The following is an 18,932-nucleotide window of genomic DNA, read 5'->3' on the forward strand; positions in this document are numbered from 1 at the left end:
CCCAGAGTGGCCACCAGGGAAAGCTGGGGAGGACTAGCCTCCCACTAGTTCGAATTAAGAGGCTACACAGCCCTTAATTCGAACTGCTTAATTCGAACTAGGTGTTAGTCCTCGTAGAATGAGGTTTACCTGGTTCGAATTAAGCGCTCCGCTAGTTTGAATTAAGTTCGAACTAGCAGTTTGTATGTGTAGCGCCTATCAAAGTTAATTCGAACTAACGGCTGTTAGTTCGAATTAACTTTGTAGTGTAGACATACCCTCAGACTGGCTTGCTGCCTTCCTAAACTGTACCAAGGAGCTCACAAAAGACAGGACTATGCAGCACTTTAAAGACTAACAAGATGGTTTATTAGGTGATGAGCTTTCGTGGGCCAGACCCACTTCCTCAGATCAAATAGTGAAAGAAAATTGTCACAACCACATATACCAAAGGATACAAATAAAAAAAATGAACACATATGAAAAGGACAAATCACATTTCAGAACGGAACGTTTACCTCCCCCTTTCCCCTGCCTCCATTCCCCCTTCTGTTCTGAAATTTGGTATATATGGTTGTGACAATTTTCTGTCCTGTCTTTTGTTTCAGCTACACCAGACTAACACGGCTACATTTCTATCACTAAGGAGCTCACAGGTACTGGAGTGGTCCACGAACTGGTCGCTGAGACTACCCCACTCAGGGTAGCAAGCCTGGGAGGAGAGAGCTCCCAGTCACTGAAGTGCCCCAGATAACTGGTGCTTTCAAGAACATAGGCTGTCTTTGAACAGTGTGGCTGGCTCTCACCTCTTGCCCAGGGCAATGCCCGGCTTCAAGCAGCAACGGGGGTTTTAAATATTAGTGTATGTGCGTGTGTGTGGGGGGGCTCTTCTTGATGAAGGAAACCCAGGTTAATTCTCCTCCGCAAATGGCCTTCTGTGCTGCTAACAGGTACGGAAGGGGGAGATACCCCCTGGGGCTGAGATGCACTGCACTCCGGACCGGGGTTCTGCAGCACAACGAAGGAAGGATCCCCGCCTCTAAGCTGGCAGCAGGACAGCTTTTAATTCCAGACTTTCATTCACTGGCTGACTCAGAGGCCCAGCCCAAACTGAGCCGGTAGCCGTCACTCCAGACAGGGAACGCTGATACCTGTTGGATCTCTCTTCCTCCTGCAAGTGTCTGATGAATTTCCAGACTCCTGCGAGACAGTCCTTGCACTGGAAGGGAGAGCCGAGACATTGGAGACCTCAAATCGGACTCGTCCACGGGAGCGAAATCGGCTTTGCTGCACCCGAGGGCTCGTTTTCGGGAGGGGCGAGCAGAGCATTGGAGAGGAGCCAGGTAAGATTTTTAGTGTCTGTCTTCCCAGGCGGAGGGGATCCTCGGCACTGCGCCGGGCTGAGTGTGTTGTGCTACTGATAGGATCTTGATCAGATCTGGGCTGAGGTGGTTTGGCTGGTGGATCAAAGGATCGGTGCGCGGGAACCTCCTGTGGGAAGCTGGTTCCTCTTCGGATTCCACAGCTGGGATTTTTTTTAACCAGTTAAATGCTTGGTCTTCGTTTGGAAATTGTATCTTTCTAACTAGCCTGAGTCCCGTTGACCTAGCTGCACAGTATAATAACGCCCACCCTTCCTAAGTGGTATTAGCACACGTCAAAGGGCTTTACACGGGAGGTCAGGATCCCTAGTTCTACTTTACAGATTGGGGGAAACTGAGGCACATAGTGGGGCAGTGACTTGCCCAAGGTCACCCAGCAGGTCTGTGGCAGAGCTGGGAATAACACCTAGGCCTCCAATCTGTGAGTTATCCACTAGTCCTCACTGTCCTTCCTGTGTCTTTCCTAAGCTATATTCCTGGTTAGTCACCATTATACCAGTGCTTGGGCTGATAAAAATAACCCCATTCACGCAGACTGTTCTGCCTCCCCTGCAAACATTAAACTTACCTCAGGCCTGATCATGCCCTGCTCTTGGGGCTGTAGCTTGAGCTTTTAGAGCTGGTCACTGCGGCTTCTTAGGTGTCTAGGAGACTTTGTCTTCAGCCCTGCGAGGCACTTTCCCCTTCGTCCCTTTGACAGCCCCTTCCGGCCCTGCTGCCTCAGGGAGCGAGACAAGGAGCAAGGAGGTTTCCCTGGGGAGTCTGCTGCCCTATTACTGTGAGGAGAGGGGAGCAGGAGCTCGTGAGAACCCAGCCGTGACTGGGAGGAGCATGCAGACAAACCGATTCTCCTCTGCTCTGCCCAGGGCGAGTGACTCCAAGTGTGAGGAGAAGAGGGGAGGAAATTGCGCTGAGAGGGAGCCAAGAACCCCTGGAGCTGACTCCAGGCTGTGTTCTCCTAAGGGCAGATGTGTTCCCTGGCGCCGAGGCCTCGTTTTGCTCCAGGGTAGCTATGGGTACGTCCACACAGCCGCAAAGACATGAGGCTGGCCCATGTGGGGAGTGGGGCTAAAGCACGCCACGGAGACACGGCTGAGACCCTTCCTGCTTGCCGGGTTACAGAAGCAGTTTCTTATGCCCGTGTGCGGAATGACTTTTGTTCTGTGCACCGATGAGGAGGAAGGGCAATAAGGAATCGTGCTCTGTTGAGACGTCTCTTCCGTGCTGGTGCGCATTCCATGCAAAGTCATTCCGCACGTGGGCAGGGTGGGGCAGGGATGGGACCAGGGGGTTGGGGTGCAGGAGGGGGCTCAGGGTTGGGACAGAAGGTTGGAGTGCAGGGAGAGGGCTCTGGCTGAGGGGGTGGGTGAGGGTTTTGGGGAGAGACTAGGGATGAAAGATTTGGGGTGTCAGCTGCCCTGAGAGGACTCTCCCTCTCCCCCAGCCCTTTCTCACCACAGCAGCTTGGGGCCTGGAGCTCCAGCAGGCTGAAGAGGAGGCACATAAGAACATAACATAAGAACGGCCGTATTGGGTCAGACCAAAGGTCCTTCTAGCCCAGTATCCTGTCTGCCGACAGTGGCCAGCACCAGGTGCCCCAGAGAGGGTGGACCGAAGACAATGATCAAGCAATTTGTCTCCTGCCATCTCTCTCCAGCCTCTGACAAACAGAGGCCAAGGACACCATTTTATCCCCTGGCTAATGGCCTTTTATGGACCTAACCTCCATGAAATTATCTAGCTTCTCTTTAAACTCTGTTCTAGTCCTAGCCTTCACAGCCTCCTCTGGCAAGGAGTTCCACAGGTTGACTACGCGCTGTGTGAAGAAGAACTTTCTTTTATTAGTTTTAAACCTGCTACCCATTAATTTCATTTGGTGTCCTCTAGTTCTTCTATTATGGGAACTAATAAATAACTTTTCTTTATCCGCCCTCTCCACACCACTCATGATTTTATAGACCTCTATCATATCCCCCCTCAGTCTCCTCTTTTCTAAACTGAAAAGTCCCAGTCGCTTTAACCTCTCTTCATATGGGACCCGTTCCAAATTCCTAATCATTTTAGTTGCCCTTTTCTGAACCCTTTCCAAGGCCGAAATATCTTTTTTGAGGTGAGGAGACCACATCTGTACACAGTATTCAAGGTGTGGGCGTACCATAGTTTTATACCTGTGGGCACCTGTCCCCTAGCTGGGGCAAATCCAGGCTAGGCCGGAGGGGGGAGCCAGGGAAGCTCTCTCAGGGCCAGTGAGAAGAGGTGCTTCTCCCCTGGTCGTGGCAGCTCTGGTTTGGGGACGGTGGGCACTCCCGCCAGCTGCAGCAGCCTCAGGGCACTTCTCCCGCTGCAGCCTTGAGCTCCTGGAGGGAGGCGAATAGGCCGTGTGCAGGAATTAACAGCTTAGCAGCTTAGAAGGAACTTAGTTTCAGAGCTTGGGCCCTGGCCACGCCCGGCTGTCCGACAGACCGAACCCCCGAAATGAGCTGGGCTCAGAGATCACGGTGCCGAAATCTCCTTTAATTAGTTCCAAAATAGAACTGAATTGGTGCTGCTTTTGTGCCAGGGCTGAGCTCTGCCACCTATGAGGCAGCCCTGGCGTACGTGGGCTGGCCGCATCAATTCTGAATGTAAAAAAAAAAAAAAAAAGTCTGGGGCCCTGGCCCTGCTTTGGGTACAAATGGAGCGCTGGCCGCCCCGACGAGGCGTCACTCTGAAGCCGGCCGGAGTGCGGGAAGGAGTCGTGCTCCGTTGGCAGAAGGCCCTGTCGGGCGCGGGGTAACCTGCCAGGGAACAGGGTGGAGCTGAGCTCACGACATGTCGTTGCAACGGTGCAATGTGACGGGCCCTGAGTCATGGGCAGGAGGGGCGGAAGGCAGGTACCCGCTTGCCTTCTTTCCTGGCCCGGTTCCCTGCCACAAGGAAGTGGAAACAGAACCAGAGGGCAGAGGAAAAGTTCATCTCCGGGGAAAGGCAAGTGCGGGAGACAATGAGAGAAGGGAGAGCAGCCCGGGGCCGTGTTCCAAGGTTTTCTCCAGCCAGGGCCGGCCCACAACATTTTGGCACCTGAGGCGGGGAGCTCACATGACACCCCCATGGCCCCTCGCTTGGGCCAAAACTTTGAAAGGTCACTTGTGCCCTCCTTCCTCCAGCACAGCGCTCCCCCATCTCTGTGCATCTAGAGCAGAGAGAATACGTCTGCACCAGCAGGTAGGGCTGCCAGGTGTCCGGTATTCAACCGGACAGCCCAGTTTTTGGGCCCTCTGTCAAGTCAAAAAATTCAGAAAATACCGGACATGTGCAATGGTTTTCTGGTGTTCCGGCTGGACCCCCCATGGAAGCCGGGCGGGGGCGGGGGAGTGGCTGGGAGGCGGGGCGCGATCGGCGCTGGGAGCCTCTGGTTGCGTCTGACGTAGGAGTGACGCCTTGGGGAGGAGGAGAAGCCCCGTCCGTGCCCCCGAGCGCTGGTCAGGCGCGTTGTGGAGCCGTAGCTGGACTCAATCGTGCTTTGCCTGGACTGTGCGCGGGACGGGCAGCGCCCTGGGATCTGCATGTGCCCGGGTCAGTCCTGCTCCCCACCGGCCGATTCTCTCCCCCACACTCACCCAGACCCCCTCCCGGCCAGCCCTGCTATCTGCCAGCCAGTTCTCCACCTCCCGATCTCCCCGGCCAGCACTGCTCCCCCCAACACCCCGCCCCGATCTCCCCGGCCAGCCCCGCTCCCCCCAACACCCCACCCCAATCTCCCCCGGCCGGCCCCGCTCCCCCCAACACCCCGCCCCAATCTCCCCCGGCCGGCCCCGCTCCCCCCAACACCCCGCCCCGATCTCCCCCGGCCAGCCCCGCTCCCCCCAACAACCCACCCCGATCTTCCCCGGCCAGCCCCGCTCCCCCCAACACCCCGCCCCGATCTTCCCCGGCCAGCCCCGCTCCCCCCAACACCTCGCCCCGATCTCCCCCGGCCAGCCCCGTTCCCCCCAACACCCCGCCCCGATCTCCCCGGCCAGCCCTGCTCCCCCCAACACCCCGCCCCGATCTCCCCGGCCAGCCCTGCTCCCCCCAACACCCCGCCCCGATCTCCCTGGCCAGCCCCGCTCCCCCCAACAACCCACCCCGATCTTCCCCGGCCAGCCCCGTTCCCCCCAACACCCCGCCCCGATCTCCCCGGCCAGCCCCGCTGTCTCCGACTCCTCTACCCCGCCAGCCCTGCTCCCCTCCCAGCTGGTCCCTTCCCCCTCCCACTCCCATCAAGTGTGTCCGGTATTTTTTCTGAAGCTACCTGGTAACCCTACCAGCAGCAGACACAATTTTCTACCCTCTGGGTCCTAGTGGCACCCCCCACGGTCTGGCACCTGAGGCGGCCGCCTCAGTTCACCTCATGGTAGGGCCGGCCTGGCTCCAGGGATCAGCCCTTTGGTGTGAGTCCTCTGTGCTCTGGTTCCAGGCTTAGCCCTTCCCTGCCTCGTTAAACACGTCTCCTGGGGCTCACCGTGGCATCCTCCATGTTCTTCCATCTGAGGGGCTACATCTACACAACAAGTTTTTGTGGCAGAAAATATGCTAATGAGGGACTCATTAGCATAAGTCACAACTTCATTAGCATATTTTCTGGCTTTTCTTTTTACACAAGGGGTCAGGCATAAGGATCTTGCTCAAAATGGGGGGTTTTGTGCAAAACCGCCCCCCCCATCCACACTGCTTCTTTTTGCGCAAAAAGCCCTTGCGCAAGAAGAAACGACAGAAAAATATGCTAATGATGTCACGACTTATGCTAATGAGTCTCTCATTAGCATATTTTCTGCCACGAAAACTTCTCATGTAGACATAGCCCCGGGATGAGGAAAAAAACAAACTCAAGGACACGGGCCCAAGCCAGTCTCTCTGCGGGGTCTGCCTGGATCCGACTCAAAACGACTGGGGATTACTGTTATCAAGCGCTGGGAGGCCGGATGTTGCTTGACCCCATCGTGCAGCTAGACAGGCCGACGGAGGTTTCCTTGGACAGGCGGCTGCTGTTCGCACGGAGAGAGTAGAACAGCGTTGTCATTTCAATCCCGGCGGGCATGTGATTAATTTGTGTGAATAAAAAGAATCCCCCCTCCATTCCTGTCTGTCTGCCTCTCACATGCCAGCAATGTCAGCTCCTGTCATTCAGAGCCCGTCTTAGGGGTGGGCGAGCCGGATGGTCTCCCGGGGCCTCCATTTTCAAGGGGCCGCCGACAGAGCCAGTCTTAGGGGCAGGCCGTGACTGCATTTCGGCCCGACCTCCTGAATCCTCCCCCCAGGTTTCTTTGGCTACTCTCCAACCCCCCCCCCCTTTTTTTTTTGCTTAACAAATTTTTGTCCGGTGTTTTTTTTTAAACCATCTGGCACTCCTACAGGTGAGCCAGGCAGTCGCCCGGGGCCGCCAATTGGTTAGGACCGGCCCTGCTGTTATTTTATCGGGAGCCGTGAGATGTTTGCTGTGTGAGAGGCACGAACGAGTGGCTAGCACTTTGGACTGGTCTGTAGGGCCGTGGCTGCACTAGGATATTATTTTGCAATAAGAACTCCCGAAATAACTACAGGTTGAACCTCGAACCTCTAGGACTCTCTGGTCCGGCAACATCTGTGGTCTGGCAGGATCATAGATATTGCTGGACCCGAGAGCCCCGGCTGGCCAGGCTCAGAATCCTAACCCAGTCTGGGCTGGTGGTGGGGAGCCCAGCTCCAGTGGGGCCAGCGCGGGGAGAGCACAGCTGGCCAGGGCTGGTGGCAAGGAGCAGTCGCAGCCAGGCCTGGAGGTAGCAGAGCTGGTGGCCAGGAGCATGGCGTGGTGCCTGGCTGGGGCTGGAGTCAGCTGGGCACACAGCCCAGACTGGCGCTGTGGCAGGAGGGGAGAGAGCAGCCAGTGCTGGGGCTGGAGGGCAGCGGGTTTGACCCCTGTCTGGAGCTGATGCGGTGCAGGATGCAGCCCCAGCCAGGCCTGGCATGGTGGAGGCAGCAGCAGGAAGAGCCTACAGCTGTGTAGAGAGCCTTAACCTCCCCTCGTCCGGCAAACTCCATTGTTTGGGACCATTCGAGTCCCCAGGGTGCTGGACCGGGGAGGGCCGACCTGTAATTCGAAATAGCTTGTTCTTCAAGGAAAGCAGGAGTTATTAGTTTGAAATAATCAGCTCCTTGTTTCGAAATAACGGGCGTGGTAGTGTGGACGCTCCGCTGATTATTTCAAAATAAGGGTAGTGTAGACCATTCCTTGTTCTGCTACTGGGTGACCTTGGACAAGCTGCTTTCCCCTGCCAGTAAAATCCTTTTGTAAAGTGCTTGGAGATCTACAGATGAAAAGAGCCGCAGAAAAGGGAGGATTGTTACTTATGAACAAAGACCCAGCAGCTGGAGTCAGATGATTAGGCAAGTATCCGGGGGTATGTCTACACTAGCCCGCTAGTTCGAACTAGCGGGGGTTATGTAGTCATCCGCAGTTGCAAATGAAGCCCAGGATTTGAATTTCACGGGCTTCATTTGCATGAAGCCGGCCGGCGCCATTTTTAAATGCCGGCTAGTTCGAATCCCGTGCCGCGCGGCTACACGCGGCACGGAGTAGCTAGTTCGGATTAGGAGTACCAGCTGTACTCCTTGTTAGAAGCCTAATCCGAACTAGCTACTCCGTGCCACGTGTAGCCGCGCGGCACGGGGTTCGAACTAGCCGGCATTTAAAAATGGCGCCGGCCGGCTTCATGCAAATGAAGCCCATGAAATTCAAATCCCGGGCTTCATTTGCAACTGTGGATGACTACATTACCCCCGCTAGTTCGAACTAGCGGGGTAGTGTAGACATACCCAGAGGAGTAGCCGTGTTAGCCTGGATCTGCAAAAGTGACGAGAAGACTTGTGACACTTTATAGACTAACAGATTTATTGGAGAATAAGCTTTAGTGGGCAAAGACCCACTTCATCAGATGCATGTATACGATTAGGCAACATTCTTTTATTTCATTACAAAAGTAGGAAGTTTCCAGCCCTCCTGGTTGCAGATAAAAGTTTTAAAGTAACAAAAATCATAAGGCAGAATCCTAAAATCATGAGATTTAAAAAAAGTAATAATAAAGTTGGATTTTTTTCCCCTTTGTGTCTTTTGAATCTTTCGGGAGTCACATTTTCAAGCTTTTCTCTGCAGCCCCAAAATCTAGAAATGTCCCTTTTCTTTCTTGCTGTCACTTGACACCAGGAGCTAGAGGAGTTGTAAAAACAGCAAATACCATCCCGGAGATTTGCATCCACTCAATCCGCAGCAGCCGCCAAAGCAAACAGCATGTTGAGAATCATTAAGAAAGGGATAAAAATAAAACCAAATATCACATTGCCTCTGTGTAAATCCACGGTACGCCCACATCTTGAATACTGTGTGCCGATGTGGTCGCTTCATCTCAAAAAAGATACGTTAGAATAGGAAAAGTTCAGAAAAGGGCAACAAAAAGTATTAGGGGTCTGGAACAGCTGCCTTGTGATGACAGCCTAATAAAACTGGGTGTTTTAGCTAGGAATAGAGGAGGAGGGGACACTACGATAGAGGTCTATAAAATTATGGCAGGTGTGGAGAAAGTAGATGAGGAAGTATCATTTACTCCTTCTCATAACACAGGAACTAGAGGTCACCAGATAAAATTAATAGACAGCAGGTTTAAAACAAACAAAAGGAAGGATCTTTTTCACACCACACAAGGTCAACCTGTGGAACTCCTTGCCAGAGGATGTTGTGAAAGCCCAGACTATAACAGGCTTCAAAAGAACTAGAAATGTATGGAGAATAGGTCTATTGATGACTATTAGCCAGGGTAAACAGGGCCGGTGTCTCTAGCTTCTGTTTGTCAGCGGCTGGAAATGGGTGACAGGGGAGGGATCACTTGATGATTGCCTGTTCTGTCCACGCCCTCTGAGGCAACTGGCAAAGGCAAGACACTGGGCTTGACGGACCTTTGGTCTGACCCAGTCTGGCTGTTCTTGTGAAATCCCTAGGGCTGACAACCCTGTGGGACAGTATTGGAGCGTTACTGGCCCCGGGGCAGACTCGGCAGTCGCCTAGGGCGCCGCGTTAAACGGGGAGCCCAATGATGCACCGCCACTGAGGGCTTTAGATGCGGAGGCGCCGATCGCGCATTCCGCCTAGGGCGCCAGTTGCCGGCAGCTCGTCTCGGGCCGCCCCTGACGGGCCCCATTCGCGCCATAGGAGCCGTGTGGCTAGAACCGTACACACACATGGCTAGCATCTGTTGCCTCCCATGGGATGCCGGGGGGCCTTTGGGGTTTCCTTGTGTGGATCTGATTGCCGATTCGGGGCCCTCGACAGTAGGAACAAGAGGCAGGCTACCAGCTCCAGCAGATCATCCGGCCCTGCCTAGGGTGTTGCTGTCATGGCATCCCAAGGGCCGTTCCATGTCACTGGGGCTGTCCGTCTGGCTTATCTGGTTCCCAACGAAACAATGGGTGAATTGTTCTTTTATAAGCCAACCTGGGTGGAGGCGGCACCATCAAATTCCTTCTTACGACAGAGGCCTGGCGGGTGGAGTGCTGGGTGTGACGGGTCGGCAGCTGACAATGCAGGGGGACAGCAACCGCCCCGCCCCTGAGAGAGCCGGGAGGGTCATTTCCAGCAGCCTCTGGTGACGGGCAGAGATGGGACTGGCCAGGAAAGCCCAGACCAGGCACATGCAGCACCCCCCTCCTCCCGGGGGTTACAAATGCACTGAAACCAGCCCTGGATCAGCAGCAGGCTTGGAGCTTCATTTTCAATGATGGGTGCCGGGCTGGTCTCTCTGAGCCCCCAGGAACCCCACGTGCTCTCTCAGCCCTCCCCCCCCCCCCCCCCCGCTGGCCGGCGGGTGCTGGATGTGAGCGCCTTTGGAACCTGGCAACCCCTCTCCTGGCTGAGCGAAATGTACTCCCCGCAGAGCGCCTGCCTGCCTGCTAGCCCTTTCCCCCATGGGGGCTGTCTCTTCTGTGGCCAACTCCTCCTGGCCCCGCTGGCAGGAGACTGTCTCTGCAGAACGTGGGAGGTGATCTAGGCGGCTTATCCCTCAAGGGCCAAGGGGAGGAAGGGAAGCTGCAAGGAGGGTTTGGAGCACGTTTCAGAATAAGAAGCGTTTCTGGACCAACCACTCCAGCCCTCCTCCTCCATCAGTCTTTGCTCTAGGTGGGCTTTGGGCACCCTTCAGCCACGCCCTGGGTTGCCAGCCAGCCTTCCCCTGCAGATCAGCCCCAGGGATGCACGGCTGGGATGACTGGCGACAGGCACTGCTCTGCAGGCTGGCCCTTCCAGGCATCTTCTACCCCATCCCCAGGGCCAGGCCCACTGTGAGCCAGCTTCTGCTGACAAGCCCCAAGCTCTCGAGTTACAAAGACAAGCTAGTCGAGGGACAGCAGAGCAGAGATGGGCGGGTCTGGGGACTGAGAGGGGCGGTGAGGAAGGGGAGAGAGAAAGCAGGGATCTAGGCATGGGGAGCAGGCTGGATTAGTGGTGTTAAAGACTAGTCGACTATCCAATAAGCATTTGCTTATCGGATAGTCTTTTGACTAATCGACTAGTCGATTTCTCCCCCCTTCCCCCGGTGCCTCTATGAGATAGAGGCAGCAAAAGTGGGGGGGGAGGGCAGAGGGTACTTCAAAGTGGTAGCACTGCACAGCTGCGCCGCTTTGAAACCCAAGGCAGTGTTTCAAAGGGGCAGCTGTTGTGGAGCCTGGGGTCAACCGGGGACTCCCAGCTGACTCCCAGCTGACCCCGGGTTCCCCGCGACATTTCCCCAGAACCCAGGATCAGTAGGAATACCCAGCTGTCCCCAGGTTCTGGGGAAATGCTGCGCAGAGCCCAGGATCAGCTAGGGGGTCCCCAGCTGACTCCGGGCTCCACTGCCCCTTTGAAACGCTGCCTCCACGGCGGGTTCCAGGCCAGGTTCCGGGGAAGTGCTGAGCAGAGCCCGGGATCAGCTCGGGAGTGCTCGGCTGACCCCAGGCTCCTAGCGGCATGCAGCATAGCATGGACTCAGAGTCCCCCACTGACCCCGGGCTCCATGGCTTTTCAAAGCAGGCACCCAGAGTCAGCAGGACTTCCCACTGGCCCTGTACTAGGAGTTCCGCATTCCTCCTTTGAAATGTACAAGAGCTCCAGCAGGGGCTCTTGTACATTTCAAAGGTGAAATGCGAAAGTGTCTATCAACTAGTCCAGTGGTCCCCAACCTTTTGAGGTTGTCGGGCGCCAGGGGGCGTGGCCGTTTGCCCGCTGGGCGCCAGGGGGTGTGGCCGTTCGCCCACCGGGTGCCCGGGGGCGGCCCCCCCCCATAGCCGCATGCCCGGGGGCGGGGCCCCCCCCCATAGCTGTGTGCCCGGGGCCGGCGCCCCCCCCCGCCAAGCGCCGCGCACCCAGGGCCGGCGGCCCCTCCCCCACCAAGCGCCGTGCGCCTGGGGCTGGCGCTCCCCCCCTTCCAAGCGCCGCGCGCCCAGTGCTCCCTCCCCCCCAAGCACCGCGCGCTCGGGGCCGGCGCTCACCATGCGTCATGTGCCCGGGGCCAGGCCAGCCCCGAGCACCTGGAGGGCGCATTCAAATGCCCCCGCGGGCGCCATGTTGGGGAACACAGAACTAGTCAATTAACCACATTTTAACATCCTTAGCCTGGCTGCGGAGAGGGGGTGGGAGCGAAGGGGAGAGGAGGAAATGGGGTCAGAGCTCCAGCTGGGCAGGGATGGGACTATGCATTGCCTTGAAGGGAAGTACAAGCCAAGGACCTTGAATCAGCCGCACGACGAGACAAGAAGGCCATGTCTGCCCAGGGACTGCAGCCACTAGGGGAGTTGCCCCAGTAGGTGGCATTGACACTGCACCCAGAGCTCGAAATAAGCTACTCGACCTGTGTCGCTTATTTTGAGTTCAATTTGAAATGTGGCGCTGTCGACAGAGCACTTACTTTGCAATAAATCGCTCTTCCCCAACGTCCCTTACTCCTCATGCCATGAGATTTACAAGGACGTCGGAATAACGAGCGCGCCCAAAAGACGCGGACTAGCTATAGCGCTGCCGTGTAGCCGTAGCCGCGCAGACCTCGAACGCAGGCACAAACGCATCCCAGTTTGCACCCGGGGCGGTTTCTCTTTGGTTTCCAACGGGGGCAAGTTGTACTGGCGCAAATCCTGCTGCACTAGCATAAACGGTCCCTGCAAATGGTAAACGGTCCCCACACCTGTGCCAGAGATCCCAGTGGAGACATGGCCCACTGGACAACCTGGTCCAGACAGCATGGGCAGCCGGACTGGATAGGACTGGTTTGGAGTTTCCTGTCCCCCTGTTTGACCAGCTGTCGTGCTTCCTAATGTGTCTCCAGGTGGAGCTCAGCTCAAGCTGAAGAGGATGCTGGCTTGTTGGCTGGCACGGCGGGAGGGCGGTGGGGGTGGGGGTGGGCTGGCTCAGTGAAAGCTAGTGGAAACCCTGGAATGCCTGCAGCTGCTATTTCAGGAAGGCTTAATTCAAAACAGGAAACATTCACTTTCTAGCAGCCAGTCATCATACTCAGCAACGGTACAGCACAGATCTCCAAGTGCATTACAAAGGTGGAATGGGCCCATTAGGGGAAACCGAGGCACAGGAACAATGTCAGGCTAGCTCCTCAGTTGGCACCAGTTGCCATTGCTCCATTGATTTCCGTGAAGCTGCCCTGACTGACACGGACCGTTCGCTCTTCTTTCTTTGTCTGCTCTGCACCCCGGTGCTGGGATGGGTGAATCCAGTAGGCTCCTTTCCATCTCTGGTCTTCTCACTGGTACTATAGGCTTGGTTACCCCTGTGCAGGCTCGGTGCTTCCTGACTGTGGCCATGGTGATGCGACTGTAGCTGGGCTGCTAGTGCTGGGTTAGTGCCAATGGAGCTGACTCTAATGCCATGAGCCGGTCTGTCATTGGTGCCCAGGAAGGAAGAGAATTTGCATCTGCATCTGCAGGGCGATTGGGAGTGAAACCTGCTTTTTTTCCCTCACGAAAGGTGAACTTTTTGGAAAAGTCGACAGAAAAACGAACGATGCACCGGGTTCCCATCTCTCTGAGGAATAAGGGATCTTTCAGAAAAGGCTTTATTTTCCGAAAGATCCCCGTCTAGAATAGCGCTTTTTTCCGGCAAAGCTCCGAGTCGGAAAAAAGCGGCAGCCATGTTTATGCAAATGGAGCGGGGGGGATTTAAATCCCTGCTTCATTTGCAATTGCGATGTGTCTAATTTGCATCCCTTTTACGGAAAAGGGATGCAGTCTAGACACAGCCCCGGAGCAGAACTGGTGAGTAACACTCTGTTCAAATTGTGATTTGCCTGATATTACAAAGGGAGTAGATGGGAGGGTTGGAGTTAGAACCCACATCTCATAATGCTGACCTTAGGCCTGAATGTTATCTTTTGACAATCACTCAGTTTTCTTTTCCTCTTTCTTTTCCTTCTCCCTTTTCTATTTCCCCCAGCACGTCCATTGTCTAACGTGAATGATGCTATAAGTCACGTCTGGTGGCCGTGCTGGTATTTCATAAAGGAAATAATTAAAATCCCATTGATCTCTGCAGTAGGCTGATTTTTGGAAATTGTCTGCCCTTCGAGCGAATGCAGAGCACTCAATGGCAGTACTTAGAGATAATCTTATCATACCTGCCTTACAAATGACATGACAGAGCTGGGAGTTTAATATTTGCCTCAGTACCATCTGCCGAGCAGTCAAATAAGGAAATCCTGGAACGGAGAGAAAAGGGTGTATTGGCAAGTAGGTTCTAACCGGTCTACAAGGGGGTTCCGTATCCAGCCCATTCTGAGACAATCCTTGCAGCGTGTAGATTTGAATCTCAGCCCCTTTCCTGGAGGTGGAATAGAAAAATTAACAAAGATCAGTTCAAGCCTACTCCCTGGGCTTGGCTGCCCCTCCCCCCCCCAAGTTCCTCTCTGGACTGCTCAGCCCTGATCCTAGGTCCTCTCTTTCTAGAGAGCCATCCTATATCCACATGGAGAATGGAGCCACCTTCCCCAGTTAGTCACGGGAACACTTAGCACTTTCCCAATGGGATCAGCACATACTATAAGGATAGGATGCCTCAGCCAAACGCAGCGCATACTACAAGGGTAGGACATCCAGCCGAACATGATCTTACCCTTCCAACCACCTGAGTCTATGATTTTCTTAGCTCGTTTCAAACCCATCATTTACCTGCCCGTTTGATTTATTTGTAACCCTCATAACCTTACTGGAGAACCCTTCTTTCCACTCAGGCTGAGTACTTCTATATCTTGGAGAAGAGGAGTGTGTGAATTTCTGGGGAGGGGGGTGCCCTGCCCCCAGCCATGCCCCCATGGCCCAGCCCTGCCACCAGCTTCTCTCCTGGGGTAGGAATTGGAGAATCACCCCAGGCTTCCCCAGGCTGACCAGAGCATGGGGGAGGGAGGCTGGGGCAGCACACGCCTCTGCTTTCTCCTGGCCAGCTGGGGCACATGAGGCAGGGGGGAAAGGAAGGAGGCTGGCAGCGCATCGCCTCTGCCTTTTCCAGAACCGGACATAATTCCAATAAAATAATATGTACGGGGAAATTTTTTCAAAGCATCTAAAGGTTTTAGGGGCATAAATCTCACTGCAAGCCAATGAGACTTTTGCTCCTTAATGGTTTAGGCATCTGAGAAACTCTCCTTGTACAACAACTCAGCGATGTGTACCTAGCTCAGGGGGTAAAGACTTTAAATGCTTGTTTTACTTTCTGTACTCTGGGGTTGTTCAGGGTCCTGCCAAGCCCCTAGTGCAGATCAGAGCAGTCTCAGGGTTGCTTTTGCATAAGATCTGCTTCTAGTGGGGCCCAAGGCCTCAGAGGGGGAAGAAAACAGCCATGTCATTATCCTTGTGACAGAAGCAGAGCCAGGTAGAATTCTGCACCAGCTGGATTCTTGGGGGGAGAGTGGGGGCAGATTTCCAGGCACTTTAGGTCTTCCTGACCGAGGTCCTTGGCATAAGGGAGAGTCTTGTCCAAGACACACGCTGAACTGTCAGACCAACAGTAATTGTCGCTCTTATTCCCTCACCCACTGGTGCTCACATGTCCTGAGTCATGCAAAATTCCCGCTGCATGATTCATCACGGTGCTCCTACAATCCAGACTATAGCACTAGTCAGTGCAACTGTGTTTACCCAGCATTTTCCACGCAGGAGACACTTTCTGAGAGCCAGTGGCAGACTCCACCTCAGGATCTAAGCCGCCTGGTTTACCCCTGCTGTTCCCAGAGTTGCTTATGTGGGTAAGATGTTTTCTCTTCCCATAGTGGTATTTCCTGTCCTGCAGTGGCTGAGTCAGGCTGCCAGGATTAGAGCATCTTTTCTTCTTGGCTTCATGGAAAATTGGCTCTAGAAGTTACAAAACAGCAGAGTCATGGGCAAAGTTGCTCAACTGGATCATGAGTTCTCTCTCTCCGGGATTCTGCCAGCTCTGATCCGTGCACGGCTTCATTTTGTCGTCTTTACAAAGGTTGTTGCAGGAGGGTTTTTTAGTGGCTGCTTTTTTCTTTAAATGAAATAGTTTTAGTTCACTTAGTAATATTTTCAGGATAACAAGGAAATGGCTCCTTCTGAGGGTGGATCTAAACAATACTTTCTTACCTTGTGTTTAAAACGACTTATAATCTTAGAGAGAGAACGGGGTAGCTTGTCATTTTTGCATGGATCAGTATGTCAAGGCAAACACTGATTTGGAGTCTGGGGTTTAACTTGACCAGTTAACACACACATATGCAGGGGAGCCGACAGCCACTCCGGGCCCTGGATAGGATGTGTGTTGGGGAGCTGTCTCCTTGCTCCTGGAAGGGGCAATAAATGAAAAATATTGGAACCATGGTTATATTAATTTTGGTTTTAAAACATTATGGAACTGTGTGTGGGGGGTGGAGAGAGGAGGGGAAAAGTGGGTTTGTTTTTCAATCCTGGAAAACAAAAACAATGTCAAGGTTTTCCACATTTTCCTCCCGCCCCCGTTTTTAACCTGCTCTGCCTTATGGAATTGCTTTTGCTTGTGCAAAGTGAAAGTGCAAAAGTGCAGGATTCTGAGTTGATTGCATCTTACTTATGCTTTGCATAGCACTAGTGTGAGTGATGATGAAAAAGAATGCCACTCAAGGCACTGGAGACTCAAGCTGTAGGTCAGGGGTGGGCAATAATTTTTGCCATGTCGCCACTCTACAAATTTTGGTAAATTGTCAGGGGCCAGTTCTGGGCCCTAGAAGGGGCGGGGCCTTGGTGGAAGGAGTGGGGCAGAGGGCTAGAGAGAGAATTGTGTGTGAGGGAGACAGAGACACTCTCTGTGTGTCTTTGAAAGACAGACTTTGTGATAGAGATTGTGTGTTTGCATGTGGCACAGAGACTGGGACAGTGTGTGCGGCACAGACAAGGTGTGAGGGTGTATGATAGAGTGTGGGTACATGCTGCTGGGTACGTTTCTGAGACACTCCATGTGCTGTCTTTTTAAGACAGGGAAAGCTGTCCTTCTCTGGTGTCTCTCCCTTCCTCCGCTCTGCAGAGATGGGGTATGTGATGGTGGAAGACGGTGTGTGCGCACGTCTGTGTGTTGTGAATGAGTGTGAGTGTGAGTGTGAGTGTGTGAGTGAGAGAGAGAGCTGGCTGCTGTAGAAATCTTAGAAACAGTTCACTCTCTGCTCTCAGTGCGTATTTAGCCAACCCCTGCTGTCTGTTGAATCTTGGGGGTGGGTCAATTTCATAGCATCATAGAATCATAGAACTGGACTCAAGAAGCCATCTAGACCAGTCCCCTGCACTCCTGGCAGGGGTAAGTATTATCTGGATTATCTCTGACAGACGTTTGTCTAACCTGCTCTTTAAAAATCCCCAGTGATTCCACAATATCTCTGGGAAATTTATTCCAGTGCTTAACCACCCTTAATGGTTAGTTAGGAAAAACCTCCTAATGTCCAACCTAAACCACCTTTGCTGCAATTTAAGCCCATTGCTTCTTGCCCTGTCATTAGAGGTTAAAAACAAATTTTCTCCCTCCTCTTTGTACCAACCTTGTAGGTGCTTGATAATTGTTATGTTCCCCTTAAGTCTTCTCCAAACTGGAAAAAAAAGCCTGGGTTTGTTTAATCTTCCCTCATAGGTCATACTTCCTAAACATTTCATCATTTGTGTTGCTCTTCTCTGGACTCTCTCCAATTTGTCCACATCTTTCCCAAAATGTGGTGCCCAGAACTGGACACAGTACTTCAATTGAGGCCTAATCAGTGCAAAGCAGAGCGGAAGAATGAGTTCTCCTGTCTTAGAATCATAGAACCCTAAAGCTGGAAGAGACCTCAGAAGGTCATCAAGTCCAGCCCCCTGCCCAAGGCAGGACCAATCCCAACTACATCAACCCAACCAGGGCTTTGTCAAGCTGAGACTTAAAAACCTATAGGAATGGAGATTCCACCATCTCCCTAGGGAACCCATCCCAGAGCTTCACCACCCTCCTAGGGAAATAATTTTTCCTAATATCCAACCTAGACCTCCCCCACTGTAACGAGACCATTGTTTCTTGTTCTGCCATCCCTCACTACTGAGAACAGCCTCTCTCCATCCTTTTTGGAACCTCCTTTTAGGAAATTGAAGGCTGCTCTCAAATCCCCCCTCACTCTTCTCTTCTGCAGACTAAACAAACCCAAATCCCTCAGTCTCTCCTCATAGGTCATGCGCTCCAGCCCCTAATCATTTTGGCCACCCTCCGGTGGACCCTCTCCAATGCGTCCACATCCTTTCTGTAGTAGGGGGCCCAGAACTGGACGCAATACTCCAGATGTGGCCTCACCAAAGCTGAATAAAGGGGAATAATCACTTCTCTAGATCTGCTGGCAATGCTCCTCCTAATGCACCCCACTATGCCATTAGCCTTCTTGGCTACAAGGGCACACTGTTGACTCATATAGTCTTGCTCACAACAGTCCTGTTAATGCATCCCAGAATCAAGTTTGCGTTTTATGCGACAGGGGGTATGTCTACACTGCAGAGTTTTTTCAGAAAAACTTCAATTATGTCCACACTGCAATCGCATTCTTTCAAAAAAAAAAAATCGAAAGAACTGAGGGGTTTTCCCTCAGAAGAAGCCTTTTTCTGAAAGAGCTCTTTCGGAAAAATATGTGTGTGGATGGGGAAGAGAGAGTTATTTCACAAGAAGAGGAAAGAGGAAAAAGCACAGGTGCCCTGGTGGCCACTCTGCTCATCGTAATCAGAGCTTACATGCGAGAGAGCGTCCATTCAGCACTTTTTCGATGCGCTTTGGCAGTGTGAACGCTCTCTTTCGGAAGAAGTTTTTTCGGAAGATCTCTTCCCGAAAAGCTTCTTCCAAAAGCAGCCTGCAGTCTAGACATAGCTAGTGTCACACTGTTGGCTCGTATTTAGCTTGTGGTCCACTATGACCCCTGGATCCCTTTCGGCTGTACTCCTTTCTAGGCAGTTATTTCCCATTTTGTGTGTGTGGGAGCAACTGCTGGGTTCTTCCTAAGTGGAGCACTTTGCATTTGTCCTTATAGAATTTTATCCTCTTTATTTCAGACCTTTTCTCCACAT

At 53.3% G+C, this 18,932-nt stretch overlaps 1 protein-coding gene across 1 annotated transcript in view; it reads left to right on the forward strand.

The window, feature by feature from the left end:
* Positions 1-1,043: 1,043 nt before the first annotated feature.
* The window catches only part of ARHGEF10L (Rho guanine nucleotide exchange factor 10 like), a 247,907-nt gene continuing 230,018 nt past the window's right edge, over positions 1,044-18,932 (forward strand). Inside the window, exon 1 of the mRNA XM_075906164.1 lies at positions 1,044-1,322. The gene's annotated coding sequence lies outside the window, so the exon portion shown is untranslated. The remainder of the gene's footprint in view (positions 1,323-18,932) is intronic.

Source organism: Pelodiscus sinensis, chromosome 23 (genome assembly GCF_049634645.1).
Source record: "Pelodiscus sinensis isolate JC-2024 chromosome 23, ASM4963464v1, whole genome shotgun sequence".
NCBI classification, from domain to species: domain Eukaryota; kingdom Metazoa; phylum Chordata; order Testudines; family Trionychidae; genus Pelodiscus; species Pelodiscus sinensis.